A 26515-nucleotide genomic window follows, 5' to 3' on the forward strand; every position below is an offset into this window, starting at 1 on the left:
TTCATGTATCAACTTAGGCAGGTGGTGGTGCCCGGTTGTCTGGTCGGGCAAGTGCTGGCCTGTCTGTTGCTATGAGGACTATTCACAGACTTAAATCATGATCACACTGGCAGCATCCACAGCTAATTGCATTCGCAATCAGCTAAGGGGAGTGCCTTCTGCAATGAGTGATGCTTAATTTAATCATTGGAAGGCTTTTAAGGAGGATTAGAAGAGACAATTACTCTTTCTACTTCAGCCAGCCAACCTGTCCTGAGAGTTCCTTGAGGACCTTCACTGGAGCTGCCGGCTTGTGGCCTGCCCTACAAACCTTGGACTCTATATCCCCATGGTTACATGAGACACTTTTAAACATTTTATATTTACAGGAACCTGCTGATTCCATTTCTCTCGAGAACCCTAGCTAATACAGATGTTCTTCATGTTAAAAGTAGGAAAGAATTCATTAGTAATTTAAGAAGTATAGGAGAAAAGGAGGGTTTTTAAAAAGCATCTATTATCCAATTATCTTTTAAATATAATTTAAATCAGACAAATAATTAAATCAGACAAATAACCTACATTGTGGGTTTTATCTCACTATGTGCTGAATCATTTTATTCCTAAAGATATTCCTAAAAGGGTGTTCCAGAATCACCCTTTTGTTCTTTCAGGTTTGTAGACTGAAGTGGAGCAACAGTAATCCAAGACTAATTTTCCTCTCTTACTGAGGAAAACATTCTTTTGAGTACTCTACTTGGTGTCCTGTAGATGATGACATTTCCCTGTTTGGCGGGTGGGAACAGCATTAGTCCCATTCCTGTGTGTGCTTTAGTACTGTTCCTTCTAATCCTTCTGAGTGTTCTTTCGTAGGTCTCGGGTAGTTTCCTCATAGATTGTTGATCTCTGGAGTTCCCTCTCTGTGCGACTAACTCTTTTACAGTGCCCTGTCCTATGAGGTTTAGCTTCTTTTTTGTATTCTTGGACTCACAAATCCATGTTTACAATTCATAGACTCCACTGTCATCTGCCTTGACCATCTCTTCTATTCCCCTCACACCATGCCTTGAAAACTTCTTATGGCCAGCATCTGGGGCAATCTTAAGGATTCTCACATTTTGGTCCTGTTCCTCGGGATCACTGTCCTTCATTGCCTAATGCCCAGTGTCTTGAAAAACATTGTTTCATGTACTTTATCCAGTTTGATGGTTGCTTCAAACAGCAAGGTAAACCCAGTCAGTGTTACTCCATTTTATTGGAAACAGAAGTCTCAAAATTTTCTTTTAACAATTAAATGATATGGCATGTTAAAATATTTTTGAGTGTAAAGCTCCAAACATATACGTATTATTTCCAGAACAAAATGTAAAATGTAAAAATCTTCCTACTATTCAAAATGGCAACAATGAAATTCTATTTTAATATAGATACATTTTTTTCTGGTTTTAAACATCATATCATTCTTATTGTATATTATATAGAAAACAGAAGGAAAGAGAAGAATATTAAAATCACCTATAATCAAACACCCAAGAGATAATCACTGATAACATTTTGCAATGTATGCTCCTTATTCAATTTGAATATATTGTATCTCTCTCCCAAATTTATATAATGAACATTTTTTTCTGTGATAATTGTTTTTTCAAACCATGATTTTCAATGGAGGAATGAAAATCTACTTACGGCTCCACAATCTTTTATTAACTATCCCTCATCTCTGGAATTATTTAGGTAATTTTTTGAACTGTCACTACTTATACAAATGACACCTTTTTTCATAAATCTTTGTTCATGCTTCTGATTATTTCAAAAAATGGATTCCTAGATATAAAATTGAGACTTTTTCATGAAAACAAAGAAAACTAACTTTTATTTGATGAAGGTATTTCTGTCTTTTCTAGTAGGTGGAATATTTTATCTTGTGTGGTTAGAGTTGATGGATGCTGAAGATCGTTTTGCCATACTGCATCGTAACACTACAAGTATAAATAAACTTCATTTAGTCTAGACACCTTTCTGTATTCATGCAAGTTAATTGAAAAGTCCTATAACCAGGAAGAGGATTATGAAAGATTAATGAAGGTTGTCGAAGGAGCTGACAGGTAACGATCGAAATGCTGAAATAATTTTTCCTGCTCCCTTTTTAACTTTTTCCATGTTAGAATAAGTTTATTAGTGGGAAAAGAAGAATTCAATACAGAATATATAAGAAAAGCCTGATATATCTATCACACATATACTGAAGACCTGTGATCAGACCATTGGGGTTCAAATTCAGGCCTTTCATTTATTAGTTGTTTGGACTACTTAATCTCTTTGGGCCCTAGTTTATGCATTTATAAAATGGTGATAGTGTAATACCCTAATGGAAATGTTTTGTTATGAGGATTTAATGATAGAGTAAATGTATAGCATGTAGAACGGCACTTGGCATATGGTGAAGTGGTAGGATATCGTAGATATTAGTGTTAATCCTCTACAAGATTTACAGAAAAATTCACTTTTACTTAGCAAGCAAACATTAAATATCTATTGGAAGAAGCAATCGGTTAGTTTCTGGTCATAATAAAACAAATTTTAAGTTACAATCTTTTGGATCAATATATTTTACTCATTACCTGGCCACAGACTAAACTAGTAATTAACGACTTCTAGAAGGGAATTTTCCATCATCCTGTCTAGCATGAGAGTCAGTTTTGAAGTCTCTTACAGCTGATTCTACTGCTTTTCCTTGAGAATCCTGGTTATAAAGAGCTGACTTCCTTCCTAAAGTGGTGTGCTTCATTTTATGGAAAACCTGAAGGCTAGAAAAAATATCACTTATGTCATAAGTCCATAATTCCTAACTCTGCCTTTAGGTTCCAACTTGAGCAAATCAAATATTTCCTCTTTTATCTACACTGTAGCATAGTTTTCATGACTTCATTCCTTTCTGTAGCAACACAATATTCAGTCATATGTATACACCACAGTGTGCCATTCTACCTCTCAGTCAGTCCTTCAGCCTTACCCATCCATATGACATCATGTATAATGTCCAAAGTCAACAGTCTGTGTCTCATGTTATTCTTATTCAGTGGTATAATCAACACTCTCAATTTTAAATAACTTTCATTGCTCCCAAGAGAAAATAAAAGATAAACATATGCTTACCAAATAGAAATTCCAAACCTTCCCTAAACTCTTGCTCTCACCCCACCCTCCACAATTATTTACCCTGAGTATGGCTGTGGTACAGTTGATGTTTTCCTGTTAAACATAGCCCTTGACACACAATAGTAGATTTCCTGCTACATCATGATATGATAAACTGTTAATACAAGATTCATATCTTTGAAATTGTTCATGCAAAACTTATTTATATTTGTAATGTTATTCAGTGGGAGGCATGGTTCTATACACCCCCTTTCAAGCATGTTCACCTTCAATATGGCAATATGACTTATAAACCCACTAATGAATTGCTTCCACTCCTATCTATTCTCTTACATTTAAATTCAACCTCATTAGCTGACTGTTCACCCATCTTTAGCTTCTGTGTATCTTCAGGGTCCCTATAAACTGTCTTACAAGCCTCTGAGTTCACCTTTACCAATGTCATAATAGTGAAATTATACAGTATCTTTCTATTTATGACTGGCTTATTTCACTCAGCGTTATGCCTTCAAGGTTCACCCATGTTGTCAGTACTTAAATTTGTCTACTGCTGCATAATATTTCATTGTATGTATAGATGACATTTTGTTTATCCACTCGTCTGTTGATGGACACTGATTGTTTTCATCTTTTGGCAATTGTGGATAATGCTGTTATGAACATCAGTGGGAAAATATCTGTTTGTGTCACTGCTTTCAGCTCTTCTGGGTATATAACGAGTATTGCTATTGCTGGGTCATAGGGCAACTCAATATTTAGCTTCCTAAGGAACCACTAAAGTGTCTTCCCTAGCAGCTATACCATTATACATTACCATTAGCAGTGCATAAGTGTCTGAATTTCTCTACATCCTCTCCAACATTTGCAGTTTCCTGTTTGTTTAATGACAGCTATTCTTATAGGTGTGAGGTGGTATCTCATTGTATTCTTGATCTGCAGTTCCCTTACAGCTAATGAAAATGAGCATCTCTTCATGTGCTTTTTAGCCAACTGTATTTGCTCTTCAAAGAAATGTCTATTCATATTTTTTAGGCTATTTTATAATTGGGTTGCTTGTTCTTTTGTTGTTGAGCTGTAAAATTCCTTTATGTATACAGGGTATCAAACCTTTATGTGACATGTGATTTCCAAATATACTCTCCTATTGAGTTAGCTGCCCCTTCACCTTTTGACAAAGTCCTTTGAGGTGCAAAATCATTTTATTTTGAGTAATTCCCATTTGTCTATTTCTTCTTTCATTGCTTGTCCTTTTGGTGTAAAGCTTAGGATGTTACCTCTATTACTACCACTTGAAGATGTTTCCCTATATTTTCTTCTAGGATTTTTATATGGCATTGGTTCTTATATTTAGGTCTTTGAACCATTTAAATTCAGTGGTGTAAGGTAAGGGCCCTTTTTCATTCTTTTGGCAATTGATATCCAGTCCTCCCATGCCCATTTACTGAAAAGACTATTTTGTCTCAGTTCAGTGGATTTGGGGGCCTTGTTGAAAATCAGTTGACCGTAGATTTGGTGGTCTGTTTCTGCACTTTCAATTCAATTCTGTTGGTCAACACTTCTATCTTTGTGCTGGTACCTTGCTGTTTTGACCACTGTGGCTTTATAATAAGCTTTAAAATCAGGAACTGTTACTCTTCCCACCTCATTCTTTTTTTTTTTTCCAGGATATTTTTAGCTATTTGAAGTCTCTTTCCCAACTAAATGAATTTGATAACTAGCTTTTCCAAGTCCTCAAAGTAGGTCTTTGTAATTTTGATTGGTATTGCACTGAATTTGTAGATTAATTTGGTTAGAATTGACATCATAACTGCATTTAACCTTCCTATCCATGAGCAGGAATGTCTTTCCATTTATTTATGTCTTCTATGATTTCTTTTAACAATGTAATGTAGTTTTCTGTACAGGTCCTTTACATCCCTAGGTAAGTTTATTCTTAGATATTTGATTATTTTAGTTGCTATATTGAATGTTTTTTTTCCTTGATTGTCTCCTCAGTTAGGTCATTGCTTGTGTATTGAAATATTGCTGATTTTTGTTCATAACCCTTGTATACTGCCACTTTGCTGCATTTGTTTATTAGTTCAAGAAGCTTTTTGGTAGATTTCTCAGGATTTTAGAAGCATAGTATGATGTCATTGCAAAATAATGAAAGTTTTACTTCTTTTTTTTTATTTGGATGCCTTTTATTTCTTTTTCCTACCTGATCACTCTAGCTAGAACTTCTAGTACAATGTTGAATAATAGTGGTGACAGAGGGCATCCTTGTTTCATTCCCAAGCATAGCAGGAAAGCTTTCAGTCTCTCACCATAGAGTATGATGATGGCTATGGCTTTATATATATATATATATCCTTTATCAAACTGAGGAATTTTCTTTGATTTCTATCTTTTGAAGTGTTTTTTTTTTTAAATCAGGAAAGGATGACGAATTTTTTCAAGTGCATCAATCACATAGATTCTGTGATTTTCCCTTTTGATTTGTTAACGTTTTGTGTTACATTGAGTAATTTTCTTCTGTTGAGCCACTCTTGCAGTCCTGGTATAAACTCCACTTGGTCATGGCATATAATTCTTTTAATGTGCTGTTCAATTCTGTTTGTTAATATTTTATTGAGAATTTTTGCATCTATATTCATTAGGGAGATTGGCCTGTTGTTTTCCTTTCTTATATTGTCTTTACCTGGTTTTGGTATTAAAATGATATTAGCTTCATAAAATGAGTTAGGTAGTGTTCCTACTTGCTTTAATTTTTTGGAAGAGTTTGAACATGTTTGGTATTAGTTCTTTTTGGAATGTTTTATAAAATTCCCCTGTGAAGCCATCTGGCCCTAGGCTTTTCTTTGTAGGAAGATTTTTGATGACTGATTGAATCTCTTTACTTGTGATTGATTTGTTGAGATCTTCTATTTGTTCTTGAGTTTCTGTAGCTTGTTCATGTGTTTCTAGGAATTTGTCCATTTCATCTAAGTTGTCTAGTTTGTTGGCATATAGTTGTTCATAGTATCCTCTTATGATTTTTTTAAGTTTCTTCAGGATGCCTGATAATGGCCCCTCTCCTATTTCTGTTTTTTTTATTTGCATCCTCTCTCTTTTTTCTTTATAATCCTTGGTAGGGGACTGTGATGATTAAGTTCTGGTGTCAACTTGGCCAAGTGATGATGCCCAGGTGTTTGGTCAGGTAAGCACTGGCCTGACCATTACTGCAAGGATATTGTGTGGCTGGTTTATAAACTGGAAGGCTGGTGTATTAAATCATCAGTCAGTTTATTGTGTCTGTGGCTGGATACATCTACAATCAACTAAGACATGTCTCCCACCAATGATATAAACCAATCTGTTAAAGACTTTTTAAGGAAGAAGAGAGACCTTCAACAACAAGCCTCTCACCTGGAGTTCATCAGATCCTTCATCTGACTGGCCAGTGTTATAGCTTGCCCTATGGATTTTGACCTTTTCCATTCCTATGGTTGCATGAGACACCTTTATAAATCTCATATTTACAGATATCTCCTGTTGGTTCTGTTTCTTTAGAGAATCTTGACTAATATAGGGTCCGTCTATTTTATTGGTTTTCTCAGAGAACTAACTTTTGGTTTTATGGATTCTTTCTATTGTTCTTTTATTCTTCCACTCACTTAATTCTGCTTTAGTCTTTATTATTTCCTTTCTTTTAATTGTTTTGGGGTTAATTTGCTATTCTTTCTCTGTGTTTTCCAAGTAAGCAGTTAAGACCTCAATTTTTGCTCTTTCTTCTTTTCTAATATAAGGATTTAGGGCAATACATTTCCCTCTCAGCACAGCATTTGCCACATCCCATAAGTTCTCATATGTTGTATTCTCATTTTCATTAATCTCCAGATAGTTAGCAACTTGTCTAGCAATTTCTTCTTTGACCCACTGGTTGTTTAAGAGTGCATTATTTAATCTCCATATTTCTGGAAGTTCTGGTTCTTTGGTGGTTGTTGATTTCCAGCTTCACTCCATTGTGATCAGGGAAATTTTGTTGAATAATTTCCATCCTTTTAAATTTATAAAGACCTGTTTTGTGCCCCAGTATTATCCTGGAGAACATTACATGAGCACTAGAGAAGAATGTATATGCTGGTATTTGGGGGTGTAACAATCTATATATGTTTATTAGGTCTAACATATTTATCATATTGTTTAAGTTCTCTATTTCCTTGCTGAACCTCTGCCTGGTTGTTCTGTATATAGAGGAAAGTGGTGTGTTGAAGTCTCCCACAATGATTGTTGAAATGTCTACCACTCCATTCATTTTGCTCATGTTTGTTTCATGTACTTTGGAGTTCCTTGACTGGGAACATAAATATTTATGATCGTCATTTCTTCGTGGTGAAATTTTTCTTTCATTGATATGTAGTGTGCTTCTTTGTTTCTTATGACTTCTTCATATTTAAATGATATTTTGTCTGCTATTACTATAGCAACTCCTACTTTCTTTTGGTTACAGCTTGCGTGGAACATCTTTTCTCATCCTTTCACTTTCAATCTGTTTGTATCCTTGGGTCTGAGATGAGTTTTGTGTAAGCATTATATAGATGGACCATATTTCTTAATCCAGTCTGCCAATCTGTATCTTTTAATTGGTGAGTTTAGTCAGTTAACATTCAACATTATTACTGTAAAGCATTTCTTGAATCTACCATCTTAACTTTGGATTTTATTTGTCAGGTCTGTATATTCTTTTCCCTCTTTCTCTTTTTATCCTTTATGTTATCCGTACCAGTAATCTTCAATTCTGTGCCATCCTCCAAAACTCCCTCTCCTATCTTTTTTTTTTCATTTGACAGAACTCCCTTTAGTATTTCTTGTAAGGCCAGTCTCTTCTTGACAAATTCCCTCAGCATTTGTTTGTCTGTGAAAATGTTAATCTCCCCCTCACTTTTGAAGGACTATTTGGCTGGGTACAGAATTCTTGGTGGGAAGTCTTTCTCTTTCAAAATCTTAAATAAATCATACCACTGCCTTCTTGCCTCCATGGTGCCTGTTGAGTAGTAGGAAATCATGTGGTTCCCTTGTATGAAATAGATTTTCATGCTACTTTCAGGATTTTCTGCTTCTTTTCTACAAATGATAGACTGTTAGTATGTGTCTTGGAGTAGACCTATTTGGATTTATTATATTTGGGGTTCCATGGGCTTCATTGATTTGCATATTTATGTCTTTTATAAGGTTTGGGAAGTTTTTCCTCATCATCTCTTCAACTAATCTTCCTAGCCCTTTACTCCCCTCTCCTCCTTCTGCAGCACGGATGATTCTTATATTTGTGTGCTTTGCATTGCCCAGCATTTCCCTGAGATCCAGTTCAAATTTTTCCATCTTTTTTTTTTTTTGCCATTTATTCTTTTGTGTGTGAGAAATCAATTGTCCTTTCCTCTTCTCTCATTTTTTCTTCTGCCTCTTCAGAGGCAGATACTATACAGTGTATCTAGTATATATTTTTATCTGATCTATGGTATTTTTCATCTCTGTGATATCTGCTATTTTTCTGCTTATTCTTAAAATTCTTTATGCTTTTCTAGTGTCTTCTTGATCTCCTTTATGTCATTTACTAACTCATTGAAGTTATTTAGTAGAGTTGTATGAGTACAATTGATTAGTTTTTCCAAAGTCTGTGTCTCCTCTGCTATTTTAATTTGGTTATAAAGCTGGGCTATATCTGTCTGCATCTTCATATGCTTTGTGATTTTCCATTGCCTTTGCAGCATTTAGTTATCTTGATATGGTTACTTTGGAAGTTGATTTCCCTCAGTAGTCTAAGGCTTTATATTTGCAGAACAGGTGCGGGGCAGGATGCAGAGTACGGGAGAGGCACAGTGGTGCGGTGGGGGGGGCATGGCTCAGGGTTTGGCATGGGGTGGGGATACTACACTGGTGCCTGGGAGCATTGGGTGCAGAATGCAGGTTTGGGGTGGGGAGGTACAGTGTGACTGATGTAGGGGCAGAGTTCAGCTCAGGCAGTCCTAGAAGTGCAGTGGCAGGGTGTGGTATGGGAGACATGGAAGCAAGGTGCAGTGGGAGTTGGATCAGGGGACTATATGGGTGCACAGGGCATGGGGTTCAGGGTGTATGGGGCAGGAGGGCATGGCATGGGTGCACGAGCAGGACACAGGTGCTCACATGGAGTGCAAGACAAACTGGGGATCAGAGCACATATCTTGGTGCATGTGTGTGTGGCGTCAGGGCACAGATGCCTGTGTCGCAGAGTGGACAAGGGGGCCAGGGCAGGATTGTTCATGTATGCTGGCTGGGGGCTTGGGGCAGGATGTGTGAGTGGGGGGAGTGGGAGTTTGGATGGACACAGATGTGCACTTGAGCACCTGTGTGGGATTGGGGTGAGGGATGTGTGTGCAGGGGTGCCACATATGTGCATGTGAGTGGGGCACAGGGGTGCTGGGGTGGAGGTGGTAGGGTACAGGGGTCAAAAGGATGGGGTGCTGGTATGTGGGAGTGGAGGTGGGTGGGACACACTTGTGCCATATATGTGCCTGGGTTTGGGGTGATGATGTTCAAGTCCAAGAGGTGCAGGGTTTGGGTGTTTGGGGCTGCATGAGGGCAGGGCTCAGGTCTGTGGAGCATGGGGGTCTGGGTGCAGGTCATTGAGAGGTCAAGGGTCAGGGATTATGTGCATGGGGCTTGGAGAGGGCACAGGCCATGGAGTGGTGTCTTTCGTGGGTGTGGGTTGTAAAGAATGCAGCTTGGCTTGCTTCCTAGAGCCAATCTCCCTGTCCATGTACTCCTGAGGACTCAGGGGTCTCAGATTGGAAAGGGGGACATTAGGGTATTTGCAATGGATGGCATCCCTTCTCTGTGTCTGAACACCTCAGCTTTTTCAAGCAGGGCCTCCAGATATGGAGAATATCCTCTCAGGTCATTTGGACCCTGGGATCACTGTCCTGATTATTTTTCTGTCACTTCTTTAGCTGTTCATTTGAGCAAAGATGAACTCAACGTATCTTATTCTGCCACATTCCTGGAAATTGTCTCTTAGATTTTCTTTGTTGAAGACCTTGAAAGTTTTAAGGATTACTGGTCAGGTATATTGTACCTGATGTTTTTTTCTCATGATTAGACTTGGATTGTGGGTTTTCCGGAGGAAAATCACAGAGGTAAGATGCCCTTCTCATCACATCATTTCACATACTATCAATATGATCTATTACTGTTGATGTTGACTATCATCATCTAGATGTAGTGTTTATCAGGTTCTATTCTTTTTTTTCCTCCCTTTTTATATCACATTCTGTGGGGGAAATTTAGTAGGCACAGCCCATGGTTAAGGAGGTGTATTAGCTATGATTCTCTTCAGAGAAACAGAATCAGCAGAAGATATCTGCAAATATAAAATTTATAAAAGTGTCTCATGTAACCATGGGATGTAGAGTTCAAGGTCTGTAGGGCAGGCCAAGAGCTGGCAGCTCAAATGAAGGTCTTCAAGAAACTCTCAGGATAGGCTGGCTAACTGAAGCAGGAAGAGTGATTGTCTCTTCTGAATCACCCTTAAAAGGCTTCTGGTGATTAGATTAAGTGACATTCATTGCAGAAGACATTCCCTTACCTGATTCTAAATGCAATCAGCTGTGGATGCAGACAAAATGATCATGATTGAAGTCCATGAAATGTCTTCATAGCAACAGACAGGCCAGGGCTTGTCTGACCAGATAACCAGGCACCACCACCTGGTGAAGTTGACACATGAATCTGACCAAGACAGTTCACCCCTTGTCAGCTTGGCAGCTATACACGTCACCTTAAACCATACTTAATCTCTAAATACAAAACAATTACAGACCATTTTTTCCTTCCCTAACAATACTCAATCATCCCATGTATGACAGGAGACACATTAATTCTCTCCACAATAGGGTGCACATCCTTGTGTAATTTTCACTCTTAAACTTGACATCTTACAACTTAAATACTATAGCAGGAACATAACAGCTTATGTCATATGATAAAGGGGATAAAATAAAGAGGAAAACAGAGATATTTTATTTATGTATAAATATATAGATACTAATTACAAAAGAAGGAAGAAATATTCATACCATTACAGTAATCATTTCTGTAATTAATCATGTGGTCATAGTCATATTTATCACTACCTTCTTCCACTACCCATTCCATGTTCCCTTTATCCTCAGCAAGCACTTCAGCTGGCCATTGTTCTTTGCCTGGTGGGGTGACCCAAACCTTCATTCCTGTAGTTTCAGAACCATTAATAGTACTGCCTGGATTGGGTTGTTGCAGTTTTCCATTGATTTTAATCACAGGACATGATGGTACTAAGAGATGCCTTAGGGGATCTCCCATATTCCAGGAAAACTCTTCTTTACCTACACTGTTTAGTTGCACTCCATTTTCCCCTGATAGGGTCAATCACCCCAGCCAATCACCCCAGCCAGTAAAGCACTCCCCTTCTTGACTTGTTGATATAGGGACATGAGTAGTCCAAAGTGACCAGGTAGTAATCTTAAATTCCAGTTCAATGGATCATTGTTGTTTCTGCTACTAGAAGCACTCCCCTTTCTGGGACTAAAACCTGTAGACCAGCAGAGCTCAAGGTCATAGGGACAGGAAGCAAGAATTTTCCTAGTGGATCACTAGGGGTAATAGTGAGTGGTGCCACTCCCATTTCTACCTCTTGATTCCTGGACCCATGGATCCTGGCTATGGGAGAAACAGCACCATACAACAGATGCTGATCATAAACAGCCTCCTAAAGAGCATCACTCCAGCCCTGCAAGGTGTTGCAACCATAACTGAGTTTTCAAAAGGCCATTCCACCATTCTGTCAATCCAGCTGTGTCTGGTTGATGGGGAACGTGGTAAGACCAGAGAATTCCATGATATGTGCCCATTCCCTGACTTCATTTGTTGTGTAGTAGGTTTGTTGATTAGAAGCAATGCTATGTAGAATACCATGACAATGGGTAAGAGATTCTCTAAGTCCATGGATGGTAGTATTGGCAGAAGCATTGCATGCAAGGGAAGCAAATACATATACAAAGGATGTGTCTATTCGAGTTAGAACAAATTGCTGCCCCTTCCATGATGGAAGTGGTCCAGTGTAATCAACCTACCACCAGGTAGCCAACTGATTGCCTCAGGGAACGGGCCATATCAGATGCTGAGTGTGGGTCTCTGCTGCTGGCATATTGGGTGATCAGTAGTGGCTGTAGTCAGGTCAGCCTTGGTGATTGGAAGTACATGTTGTTGAGCCCATGCACAGCCTCCATCTCTACCACCATGGTCACTTTGCTCATAAGTCCAATGGGCAATGACAGAAGTTGCTGGGGAAAGAGACTGACTGGTCTCCACAATCATCTTATTCACTTGATTATTAAAACCTTCCCTTGCTGAAATCACCCTCTGGTGTATATTCACATGGGGCACAAATATCTTCATGTTTTTAGCCCACTTAGAAAAGTCTATCCACATATCTCTTCAGAAATCTTTGTCACCAATTTTCCAATTATGCTCGTTCCAAGTCCCTGATCATCCAGCCAGACCTTTAGCAACAGACCATGAGTCAGTATACAGATGTACCTCTGGCCAGTTATCCTTCCTGGCAAAATGAACAACCAGGTGCATTGCTTGGTGTTCTGCCCATTGTGAGGATTTTTCCTCACCACTGTCCTTCAGGGACATCCCAGAAAGGGGTTGTAGTGCTGCAGCTGTCCATTTTCAGGTGGTACCTACATATCATGCAGAACCATCTGTAAACCAGGCCATGTTTTCTCTTCTTCAGTCAACTCATTGTAAGGAACTCCCCAAGAGGTCATAGCTCTGGTCTGAGAAAGAGAAGATAATGGGGTAGGAGTTCAGACCATGGGCATTTTGGCCACTTCCTCATGCAATTTACTTGCACCTTTAGGACCTGGTTCTGGCCCTATCTGTTATATACCATTTCCATTTTATGATGGGTGTTGCTGCACATGCCCAACTTTATGGCTTGGTAGGTCAGGCAACACCCAGCTCATGATAGGCAACTCAGGTCTCATGGTAACTTCATGGCCTATAGTTAAGCATTCAGTCTCTACTAAGGCCCAATAGCAGGCCAAAAGCTGTTTCTCAAAAGGAGAGTAGTTTTCTGCAGAATCTGCATTGTGACTCCTTTATAGAGGTTTTAACTTCTCCAGAGCTACCATTATCAATCCATAAGTTGCCATTTCATTTTTCAGGCTCCCACTCCTCTCCAATCGATGCCCTCATTTTAATGGCAGCCAGCATGCAAGGTTGAGATTTCAGTTTATGTTGTAAAGTTGCCACCCTAACAATGAGACACTGAATCTGATTTTCAGAGATCTCAAGTCTATGGCTACAGGAAACATGATTTTCCTTCAGGGCACTCATAGAAACTTTTACAGCTGTTACAGGGTTCTTAAGCTTCTCGTCTGAAGGCCTCAACTCATTCCTTTCCCTCATCAATGTATGCAGCATATCTAACAACAACCAGCCAACATCTCCATACCTCCTAATTCCATAAAACTCCACAAAGTGTGAAAAACATTATCACCCAGAGCCTGGCTTTATATAAGTAAACAATTAGCAGAATCCAATGGTGATATTTGGACTATCTCTTTTGCCAGCTCACCCCATAGATTGGTAGTGTCATTCTGATTATGGGAAACAGAGTTATTAGTGCCTTTGCATGCAGTTAGAGTAAAAAACCAATAGTAAAAGCCCATTTTTTATGGTTCTGTTTCTTAAGAACCACTTCTGTTACCAAGCTGTATTAGCTAGAGTTCTCTAGAGAAACAGATTCATCAGAAGATATCTATAAATATAAAATTTATAAAAGTGTCTCACATAATCATTGGGTTGTAGAGTTCAAGGTCTATAGGGCAAGCCACAAGCTGGTAGCTCCAATGAAGGTCCTCAATGAATTCTCAGGATAGGCTGGGTGGCTGAAGCAGGAAGAGTGATTGTTTCTTTCTGAATCCTTAAATAACGTCTGGTGATTAGATTAAGTGGCACTCATTGCAGAAGATATTCCCCTTAGCTGATTGCAAATGCAATAAGCTGTGAATGCAGCCAATGTGATCATGATTTAAGTCCATGAAATGTCCTCATAGCAACAGATAGGCTAGGGCTTGCCTGACCAGACAGGCAGGCACCACCACCTTGTGAAGTTGACATGGACATGACTGACCATGACAGGAGGTATGTATAATTAATTTGAATTCTTTTGTATGGAATATTCATTGATTTTCCCCAATTATTAATTTATTCAATCATTCATCAGTATATACTCATCAATATTTATTTATACTCTGAGATACAATCCAAAACTACTTTATTCTTTTGCTCAAATTCTTTCAGTTTTGGCTATTGGGACTGTTTCAGTTAACCCATGTGCCCTTTGACATTCCCCATCAATGCATGGTTAATTTGTTTATTTTTGATAACCTCCTTACTTTCTGGCACCTCAAGATTTCCAGGTTTATCTTGTGTGTTTCCTGCCTCAGTTACAATTTCAGCCACTACAAAAGTCCTTGGTACCTCTTGCTGGACAATGGTATTAGAAAGCAAGATTTGGGCACCGAGTGTGCTCATTGCTAGTGAAGTTTCAATGCTTTTAGGCTTTCTGTGCTGACAGCAAAGAAATATATGTGCATATACTAACCTATATACATACACATTTATAAACATGTATGTATGTAAACTGTCATACTTATATTAACTTAAACATGAGTTCTTACTGATGTCTCCACCTATAATCCATGAACTCATGGATCATTCCACACTCCTCCGATTGCTTTCTAAGTCAGTATCGAGAAACCTGCCTTATGCAATCTGTCATCCACTTAATTAATTTTTCAGTTCCATTATAAGTGTATAGCAATATCAGATTTGATAATCTATACCCTTTTGGAAACCAACTTTATTGACTTGCATTCAGTAATTATAGTTTCATTCTTTTTGCCCTTAGTCTTACAAATTCTATTTATCTCCAAAGTTACTTAGGTCAGAACTTTTCTCCCACTCTCTCCTTTGAGGTTGTTTCATACATTTATAATGTATTTAGATGATCTTGTCTGAATTTTTTCCTGGGAACCCTCAAATTCTTAAATGATTTTTACTTTAAAATATTTACTTCAAAGATTTCTTTTTATGTTGTAAAGTTCTATGGGTTTTTTCAAATACAAAATGTCATGTATCTATGATTAAAGGATCATACAAAGTAGCTTCACTACTGTAATAAAACCAGTGCTTCATATATTCATTCCTACATCCTATCTCCCCGAATCTCTGGCAATCAATGATCTTTATACAGTTTGTATAGTTTTTTCTTTTCCATAATGTCATATAATTGAAATCATACAGTGTGTAGCCCTTTACACTGTTTTTTTCTCACTCAGACATATACATTTAAGATTCCTCTATGTTTTTTTTGTGACTTGCTAATTCATTGCTTTTTGTGGTTGAAAAATATTCTTGTTTTAATTTGCTTTCCCTAATAAAAAATCGTATTAAACATCTTTTCTTATGCTTATTAGCCATGTATATACCTCTTTGTCTGTTCATATATTTTGCCCATTTAACATTTTTGTTTGTTTTTTTATTGTTGAATTTTAAGAGTTCTTTGTGTATTTTGGATAAAAGTTATTATCAGTTGCATGTCTTGCCAACATTTTGTCCCAATTTGTGGTTCATTTTTCATTTGTTTCACACTATCTGTCACAGAAGAGTTTTTAATTTTAATCAAGTCCAACTTTTTTTTTTCTTTTATGATCCCTGCTTTTGGTGTGGTATCTAAAAGCTCATCATCATACCTAAGGTCACCTAGATTTTCTCCTTTGCTGTCGTCTTCATTTTACATTAAGATGAACAATCAATTTTAATTTTTTTTGTGAAAGATGTAAGTACTTTATCTATATGGAATACATTTAACTTGATAATTGTGTACAATTATTTTTAGATGTTGTTAGATTTGATTTACTAATATTTTGTTGAAGAGTTTTGATTTATGATCATAAAAGTTATTGATCTGTTGTTTCCCTTTCTTTTAAAAAAGTTTTTAAAAAGTTTTTTTATTAGTATCATCTTGGCCCATAGGATAAGTTATGAATTGTTCCTTGTATTTGTGTATTTTGAAAATGATTGTGGAGATTTGGCATTGTTTTCCCTTTTAATGTTTGGTGGAACTCACCAGTATAGCCAACTGGGCTGGTGATGTTTTTGAATATTATTGATTATTTATTCAATTTCTTTAATAGATATGGGCCTTATCATTGTCTATTTCTCCTTGTATGAGTTTGGAAAATTACAGCTTTCAAGAAAATTGTCTATTTCATTGAAGTCTTCAAATTTTTGTGCATAAAGGTTTTAATAATATTCCTTTATTATCCTTTTTAATGTCTATGGAATCAATAGTGATAACTTTTCATCTCTAATATTAACAATTTGTGCCTTCTCTCTTTTTCTTGGTTAGCCTGGCTGATGTTTATCATTTTTATCCATCTTTAAAAAAAATGATTTTTTTTTGTTTTGTTGATTTTTCTCTATTGATTTCTTGTTTTAAATTTCATCTACTTCTGTTCTAATTAGATTAGTTATTTTATTCTGGATTTAATTTGTTCTTCTTTTTCTATTTTCCTAAATTGGAAGTTAAAATTATTGGTCTTAGGTCTTTCTTCTTTTCTAAAACGCACACTCTATGCTATAAATTTCCTTGTAAGCACTGATTATGCTCCATTTCACAAATTTTCATAAATTGTAGTTTAACTTCCATTTAGTTCAAAGTAATTTTTATTTATTTTGAGACTTCTTTTCTGACCCATGGGTTATTTAGGAGGTCTCAGTTTCTTTCCAGAGATTGAGGTTTTTCCAGCTATCTTCCCTTAATTTTAGTTTAACTCCATGTGGGTTTAAGAACACATTCTGTATGATTTCTAGTCTTTTAACTTTAAGTTGTATTCTATGGTCTACCTTGGTGTATATTACATGTGATCTTGAGAAGCATGTGAATTATTCTGTTGTTGGGTGTGGTCTCTGTAAATGTCAAATACATCAAGCTAATTGATGGTCTTATGTAGTTAAGTCATCTGTATACTTATTATTTTTTGCATGCTTCAGCTATCATTTATTGACAGTCTGGTGTTGAAATCTCCTGTGATAGTAGTGTATTTACCTATTTCTCTTTTAAGTGTTTCAGTTTTGCCTCATATATTTGATGCTTTCTTGTTAGGTATATACATATTTAAGATTATAATTACTTCTGGGAGAATCCACCCTTTTATCTATATGTAATGCCCCTCTTTAAGCTTTTATAATCTTTCATATTCTGAAGTTTATTTTGTCTCTGTGGCAATATTGCTGATGCAATTGATTTTTGTTTAGTATTACCATGATATATCTTTTTCCATTCTTTATTTTTATCCTATCTTAGTGTTTATATTTAAAGTGAGTTTCTTCTATAAAACAAATAATTGGGTTTTGTTTTTTTATCTACTCTGACAATATCTTTTAATTAGTGTGCTTACACCATTCACATTTCAAGAGATTATCAATACATTTGGATTAATATCTGCTGTGTTTGTAACAGTTTTCTATCTGGTGCATTGTTCTTTCTTTTTTTCTCTCCCTCCCTTTTCCCCCCTGTCTTTTCTGGTTTTAATTGACTCCTTTATATGATGCCACTCTCTTATTTATAAATTATGTTTAAATTTTTTTTCAGTTTTTGCCATAAAGTTTAAAATATAGTTATAAAATTAATCTATTTGTACTATAAATTACGCTACGTTGCTTCACAAGTAATGTAGGTACCTTCTACTAGAGTATTAATAATTGTTCCTTCCTGTCCTTCTATAACATTACAGTCATTAATTACATTTATCCACATATTCTAATCACCCAATACATTATTATTATTATTTCTTTGCTAATCACAGAAGTTGTAGGTTTACAGAGAACTCATGTATAAAGTACAGAGTTTCCATACACTACCCTATTGTTAGCACCTAGTTTTAGTATAGTGTATTTGCTGTAATTGATGGAAGAATATTTTTTATAATTGTATTTTTAAGTCTAGTCCATGTGTTCCTTTGCTAGCTGCTGGAATGCAAAACACCAGAACTGGAACCACTTTTACATAGGGGAGTTTAAAAAGCTGCAAGTTTACAGTTCTAAGCCCTGTGGGAATGTCCAAACCAAGGCATCCAGGGAATGATGGCTTAATTCAAGGAAGGCTGATGCATCTGTAACACCTTTGTCGGCTGTTTAGTCATGTAGCTGGCATCTGCCCCTCCAGGTTCTGGCTTGCTTAATATCTCATTCTGATGTTTGCTGGACTCCAAGCATCTCTAAACATCTGTGTTTCTGTTCTCCACATGTCCGTATCTGTGTCAGCTCTGCTGTGATGTTTCTGTCCTTTCTGAGGCTTCTGTCATTTCTCTAGGTTCTGTCATTTCTGAGTCTTTCCAAAATGTTTCCTCTTTTAAAGGATTCTGGTAAACTAATCAAGACCCACATGGAATGGGTGGAGATGCAGTTCTATCAAATCAAAAGTTAATACCCACAACTGGATGTGTTACATCTCCATGGAAATAATCTAATCTAAGGATTCCACCTACATTATTATATCAGGATGAAAATGAATGGCTGCTCCCACAAAATTGGATCAGAATTAAAATATGGCTTTCAAACCAGCATACTTTGGGTTTAGTTTGCTCTTCTTTTTCTAGATCATCCAGTTTTTAGATTAGGTCTCTGATTTGAGTTCGTTCTTCCTTTGTAAAGTAAGCATTTAGAGCTATAAATGTCTCTCTCAGCACGATCTTTGCTGCATCACATAATTTTTGTTATGTTGTCTTTTCATTTTCATTCACTTAAGAGATTTCCTAATTCCCATTGTGATTTCTCCTTTGACCCATTGGCTGTTTAAGAGTACATTGCTTATTTTCCACATGTTTGTGAAGTTTCCATTTCTTCCTCTGTTATTGATATCTAGTTTCATTCCAGTTTGGTTGGAGAAGGTTCATTGTATGATTTCATTATGTTTAAATTGAGACTTGTTTTGTAAATTAACATATAGTCTATCTTGGAGAATGATCTGTTTGCACTGGAGAAGACTGTGTATTCTGCTGCTGTTGGATGAAGTGTTCTATATATGTCTGTTAAGTCTTCTTGGTTTAAAGTATCATTCAAGTCTTGTATTTCCTTATTGATCTTCTGTAGATGTTCTACCCATTATTGAAAGTGATATAATCTTCTACTAATAATTTAGAACCACCTATTTCTCCCTTTAAGTCTTTCAATATTTTTTTCATATATTTTGGGGGCTCTGCTGTTAGGTGCTTGTGTATTTATAATGGTTGTGTTTTCTTGTTGAATTGACCCTCTACCAGAATATAATGGCCTTTTTGTCCCTTGTAACAGTTTTTTACTGAAAGACTATTTTATTATTGCTTGCATGATATATTTTATTAATCCTTTCACTTGCAACTTGCTTACATCTTTGTATTTAAGATGAGTCTCTTTTAAACAGCAAGTATTTGGGTCATGCTTATTTATCTACTTTGCCAATCTCAGCTTTTGACTGGAGAGTTTTATTCATTTACACTTAAAGTAACTACTGATAATGCCGGACTTTCTTCTGCCATTTTGATATTTAGTTTTTGTATGACATATCTTCATTTAACCTTCAATCCTTCTGTTAATGCCTATGTTCATATTTATATAATTTTGGTATTTTACCATATTGAGTCTTGTCTAACCTCTTTTCAGATATATTTTTCATTTATTTTCTTTGTGGTTACCATTAGGTTAAAATTTAATATCCTAAGTATGTAATAATTATTTTTGTTTTGATACCTACATAACTTCAATAGCATTCTCACTGTTCCATTCCTTTTTTTTCCCACCCTTTTTGTGCTTGTTAACAATTATATATTTACATACATTTTTATCTCCAGAACTATAGCTTTATCATTACTTTTTTGCATTGTTATTTTAGCAACTATAAGAAGCAAATATATATATATATATGTATAGGCACTTGCCAAAAAATACAATATAATAATAACGGCAATTATAATGACCCAAATGGTTATATGGTTATGTTTACCAGAAATCTTTATTTCTTTGCACCTCTTTGATCTGCTGTCTAGCGTCTTATCCTTTCAGTCTGAAGAACTACCTTTGTCGTTGCTTGCACGGGAGGTTTATTGATAATGAACTCTTTCTGCTTTTATTTCTCTGGGAATGTCTTAATCTCTTCCACATTTTTGAAAGAAAGTTTTTCTGGATATAAAATTCTTAACTGGCATCCCACTGTCTCCTTGCTTCTTTGGTTTCTGATGAGGAATCAGAACTTAATCTAACTGGGACTCCCTTGTACATAGAATGTTGCTTTTCTTTTCATGTCCTTTGCAGTTGACAATTTGACTGTCACGTGTCTGGACAAATCTCTCTTCAAGTTTATCCTGTTTGATGGGTTTCTTGGAAATGTATATTCATGACTTTTGCCATATTTGGGAAAGTTTCTGCCATTATTACTTTGAATTTTCCTTCTGCTCTTTTCTCTCCTTCTTCTTCCTCTTGGACTCCCATAATATGCATATTGGTATGCTGGATGGTGTCTCACAAGTCTCTTGGGCTATTTTTGCTTTTTCTAATCCTTTTGTCTTTCTGGTCCTCAGCCTGATTTATTTCAATTGTTTTGTCTTAGAGTTCACTGATTCACTTTTCCCTTAGCTCCAAGCTGCTATTGAAACCCTTTTAAGAATTTTTCATTTCACATATTCCGGTCTTCAACTCCAGTCATTCTCTTTGGTTCCTTTTTAAACTATTGATTTTTGTTGAAATTCTCATAATGTTCATTCATTGTTTTCCTGATATCCTTTAGTTCTTTCTTTGCATTTTCCTTTATCTCCTTAAAACATGTTGAAGATCTCTTTTTTTTTTTTTTTATGTCGTTGTCTGGTATGTCCAAAGTCTGGTCTTCTTCATTAATATTTTCTGGATTTTTATCCTCTTTCTCTGGATGGACCGTCATTTCCTGATTCTTTGTTTGTCTTGTTATTTTTTGTTGCACACTGTACATTTACTATTATAAAATGTTAACTCCGGGGATTTAATTCCTGCACTGTGCATTTCTTGAATTTGTACCTAGCTAGTGATATGACAGAGATTTTCTTAGTTGCCAGAAGGTAACAAAACCAAACACAAGCCAATGCAAAAACAAAACAAAAACACCTCTCAGTCTTTGGGTTGGCTACTGCTCCCCTTCAGTGTTCAGCCTCCTGTCAAGAAGGTCAGTCCAAGGTAAATGCAGAGTGCAGGTTCCTTCCTGTCTTTTCTGGGCCAATGTCTTATCTTGGATTTATGCTTGCTAATGGCCTTGGGAGTCCCCCTATTTATAGGAATTTGAAAGCTTCCTCAACTCCCAAGGAAACAGAACTTTTCCCTATTCTGGGTGCTTTACCACAAGACTTAAAGTAGGTAAGCCTTTGTCCCAGGCCACCCAATTCAATTATATCACTGTCTCAAACTGCCATTGCATGGAGAGCAAATTCTAGGAGGAGGGTTAGCCAGAGAGAAGTTTCCCAAGTCAGTCTTTCCCAGATGCATAGAAGCTGGGGACCCACAAAGGGAGCAACAGTTGGCTGTACACTGCCCTGTGGAGTTGGTGAGAAGGTGGTCAGCAAGCGTGCCAAGAGCTTCTCTGATGGCTCTTTGAAATTAGATTTTCTTGATTTGGCTCTTGTCCGTAAATACAGCCCTTTAACTGTTTTCTTAGTTTTTAGGGAGGGTCTTTTAGGTTTCTCGCTGCTTTTGCCTGGCATGGATTGAAATAAACTCCACCTTCAGACCTGGGAACGCTATTGTTCTAAGCTAGCTAATCAAATACAGTGATTAGCTATCATACTGCACAGCCCTGGATCTTGGGCAATTTGGTCTTTATATCCCACATTTACTTCAGCAAGCTGTACCAGAGGCTTGTCTTTACTGCTGTGTACTTTACTGCTGTCTGTTGTGAGCTTTACTGCTGTCTGTTGTAACCCCAGAGATTACAATTTACCAATATTTACTACAATTTGCCAGCCTCCCCCTCTTGCTCTTCCATGGTTGCTGCGTAGTGTTCTATTAGACTCCATAGTTTCTAAATAGTTGATTGAGACAGTTCCTGCCATTTAATTATTGTTCTGGTGGAAGGACTGGTTCCTGGAGCTTCCTACTCTACCATCTTTCCACAATCCACTATTATTTCTTAATTCAAACAGTTAAATATTGAATCATTTAATAAGAAGAAAAAATAGAATGCTTTTTATTTTACTTTCTTTTATTCCTACCTCTTTCTTCTCTTTTCCTTATGTTTCTGACTATACTTTTCCTTCACTTTTAACCTTTCTCATGGGGTAAGTTTTTTAAATCTATATTTTTTACGGAGAAATATCCACACATGTAGAGTTCAACCATATTATACATTCAATGGTTCATAATTTCATCACATAGTTGTGTATTCTTCACCATGATCATTTTTAGAACATTTGCATCACTCCAGAAAAAGAAATAAAAAGAATTTATATATCTCATACCCCTTACCCCTCCCTGTCATTAACCCACAGTATTTCAATGCACCCAATTTTTACCCTTTATCTCCTCCTATTATTTTTTTTATCCTCTTTTATCATTTATCTGTCCATACCCTGGATAAAAGGAGCATCATACACAAGGTTTTCACAATTACATGGTCACATTGTAAAAGCTATATCATTATACAATCATCTTCAGAAATTAAGGCTACTGGAACATAGTTCATCAGTTTCAGGTACTTCCCTCTAGCCACTCCAATACACCATAAACTAAAAAGGGGTGTATATATCATGCATAACAATAACCTCCAGGTTGTTTGAAATCTCTTAGCCACTGAGATTTTATAATTCATTTCCCTCTTTCCCCTTTTGGCCAAGAAGGCTTTCTCATTTCCATGATGCTGGGCCCTGGTTCATGCCCAGGCATCAGGTCCCATGTTCCCAGGGACATTTACACACCTGGAAGTCATGTATCATATAGTGGGGAGGGCAGTGGTTTCACCTGCTGAGTAGACTTAGAGAGGCCACATCTGAGCAACTAAAGCAGTTCTCTGGGGGTGACTCTTAGGCATAATTATCAGTAGGCTTAGCTTCTCCTTTGCAGGAATAAGTTTCATAGGGGTAAGTCCCACGATTGAGGGCTCAGCCTATTAAACTGGTTGTCCCAACTGCTTACATGAATATCAGGAATTCCTCAAATGGGGAAGTTGAATATTTCCTCCTCTCTTGCCAGTCCCTCAAGAGGACTTTGCAAATACTTTTTTATTCTCTGCCAAATTACTCTGGGATGTATTAGGCTATCACACTAACATGTACAAATGAACAAGATCTCACACCCTCTTCAAGATTCCATGTAATTATGGTATTCAACTAAACAGATCATGCAAGTTAAATTAGATAATGTGCTACCCAAAATATAAATTTCACATCAAATAAACATCTCTCCCTTTGATCTCATACAGAGGTTGAAGTTTGAAAATATGGGCCATATCATCTTTTACCCAGTATTTTAATTTACCTTGGTCCTATCCAGATCAATTTCATTCATGTGTCTAGATGAAGTCTGATCATTCCTCAGCTTTTTAGACAGTTGCTGAATGGGGTAATGCTGACTTTCAAACTTCAGTGCCCTAACTCTGAGTCTCAGGTATCATAAATACCTGAAATTTCAGGGAATGAGGAGGTTATATACAATAGCTCAGTATCTCAGAATTGAGAAATTCTATAAGAGCTTACTATCTAGGAACCATTACAATAAACCCCATTCTGATAACTCATGCTCTTGACTTCACTTCTCTGAGTTGTAATATTATAGTTAATCCATATGAGTGAGGCATGATAATATTTGTCTTGTTTCTGACATTTTATTCAACATGCTGTCCTTAAGGTTCATTCACCTAGTTGCATGCCTCACAACTTCATTCCGTCTTGCAGCCACTCAGTAGTCCCATGCATGTAAACCCCACATTTTACCCTTCCTTTCCTCAATTGCTGTACCCTTAGTCCAGCTCCCACAAACACTGCCACCATAAATCCCAATGTGCCAATGTCCATTCATGTCCTCACTCTCAGTTCCTCCAGGTGTATACCTAGCGACAGGGTTTAAAGATCATATGCCTCCTGTGGAACCAGTACACTGCTCCAGAAGGGCTGCTCCTCTCAGCTTCCCTACCAACAGTGAGGAGGTATATCTCTTCCTTCACATTTTCTCTAGCACCTGTTTCTCTCTGTTTATTTTTAAGCAGTTTTATTTGCACATCATACAATCCAACCTAAGTAAATAGACATGCCTTTGCCACCATAATCTATATGGAAACATTTCCTTTTCTTTTGCACAGAATCCATACCTTTTCCCCATACCCCCTGCTTGTTGACATCTAGTTTTGGCATAATGCCTCTTTTCCATTCAGTGGAAGCATATTACAAAGTTACTGTTGCCTATAGACCCTAGCTTGCATTGATTGTACATTTTCCTGCATGCCATTCATTTCCAACCCCTTGCAATGTTGACATTAATTTGTTCTCACTCAATGAAAAACATTTTTATATTTGTACATTTAATCATTGTGGTAGTTAGATTTAGGTGTCAACTTGGCTAGGTGAAGGTATCTAGTTTTACTGTTGTGGATGTGAGCCAGTGGCATGTGAAACTCATCTGTTGCTGATTACATCTGCAGTTGGTTAGGAGGTGTGTCTGCTGCAATGAATGCTGTTTGATTTAATTGGCTGGTGCTTAAACGTGAGAGCTCAGCATAGCACAGTCCAAGCAGCTCAGCATACCTCATCTCAGCCCAGGCTTTTGGAGATGCAGAAAGGAATCACCCCAAAGAAAGTTGTTGGAACCCAGAGTCCTGGAGAGAAGGTCAGCAGAGATCGCCCTGTGCCTTCCCACGTAAGAAAGAACCTCAGTTGAAAATTAGCTGCCTTTCCTCTGAAGAACTATATGTTAAGTAAATAAATCCCCCTTTATTGAAAGCCAATCCATTTCTGGTGTGTTGCATTCTGGCAGCTAGCAAACTCTGGCAGCTAGCAAACTAGAACAATCATCATCATTGTCCAGTTTAGGCATTCGTAATTAGTACTGCCTCAGACTTTATCCTCTATTTTTCCTTCTTGCTTTGTACATGCCCCCAAGCCTTTCTTCCTCAACCATACTCATATTCCGCTTTATTCAGTATACTTACATTATTGTGCTATGATCAGGTAGCATTGTGCTATCCATTTCTGAATTTCTACAATCAGTCATGTTGCACAATCTGTATTCCTTCAGTACCAAATGCCCAATCTCAACCCTCTTTCTATCTTCTGATAACCTATGTTTTTAAGTTTAACTCTCAAAGCTCACTCATTAATTTTAGTTCATATTAGTGAGACTATACAGTTTTTTCCTTTTTTCTCTGGCTAATTTCACTGAGCATAATGTCCTCAAGGGTCATCCACTTTGCTACTTGCTTCATGACTTTATTCTGTCTTACAGCAGTGTAGTATTCCACTGTATGTACATCACAGCTTGTTTAACCATTCATCTGTTGATGGATATTTGGGCAGTTTCCATCTCTTGACAATTGACAGTTGTAAATAATGCTGGTACAAACATCAGAGTGCAAATGTACACTTATGTCTTTACCTTCAGTATCCTCTGAATATATACTAATAATGGGATTGCTGGATCATATGGCAATTCTATACTTAGCTTTTTGAGGAACCGACAAACTGCTTTACGGAGAAGTTGTACCATTTTACATTCCAACCAACAGTGGATAAGTGCAATTTTTCCTCCACATCCTCTCCAGCACTTGTTGTTTTCTGGAGTGTTTTTTTTTTTTTTTTGGTTGCTGTTGTTTTTTGATAATTGCCATCCTAATGGGTATCAGATGATATCTCATTGTGGTTTTGATTTGCATTTCCCTAATAACCAGTGAAGTTTGGCATCTTCTCCAGTGTCTTTTAGCCATTTATATTTCTCTTGAAAATTGTCTGTTCATGTCTTTTATCCATTTTTTTAATTGGGTTGCTTACCTTTTTGTTGTTGAGTTGAAGATTCTCTTTATATATTCTGGATACTAAACGTTGTCTACTATGTGGTTTCCAAATACTGTTTCCAGTAGCATAGGCTGCATTTTTACTCTCCTGAAAAAGTTCTTAGATGCACAAGTGTTTACTTTTGAGTAGATTCCATTTATCCATTTTTTTTCAATGCTTGTCCTTTGGGTGTAAGTTCTAGGAAACCACCTCCTAGCAAAAGATTTATAAGATGTTTCCCTACATTTCTTCCTAACAGTTTTATTGTCTTAAATCTAATGTTTAGGTCTTTG

The sequence above is a fragment of the Tamandua tetradactyla genome, chromosome 11, assembly GCF_023851605.1.
Source record: "Tamandua tetradactyla isolate mTamTet1 chromosome 11, mTamTet1.pri, whole genome shotgun sequence".
In the NCBI taxonomy this organism is placed as follows: domain Eukaryota; kingdom Metazoa; phylum Chordata; class Mammalia; order Pilosa; family Myrmecophagidae; genus Tamandua; species Tamandua tetradactyla.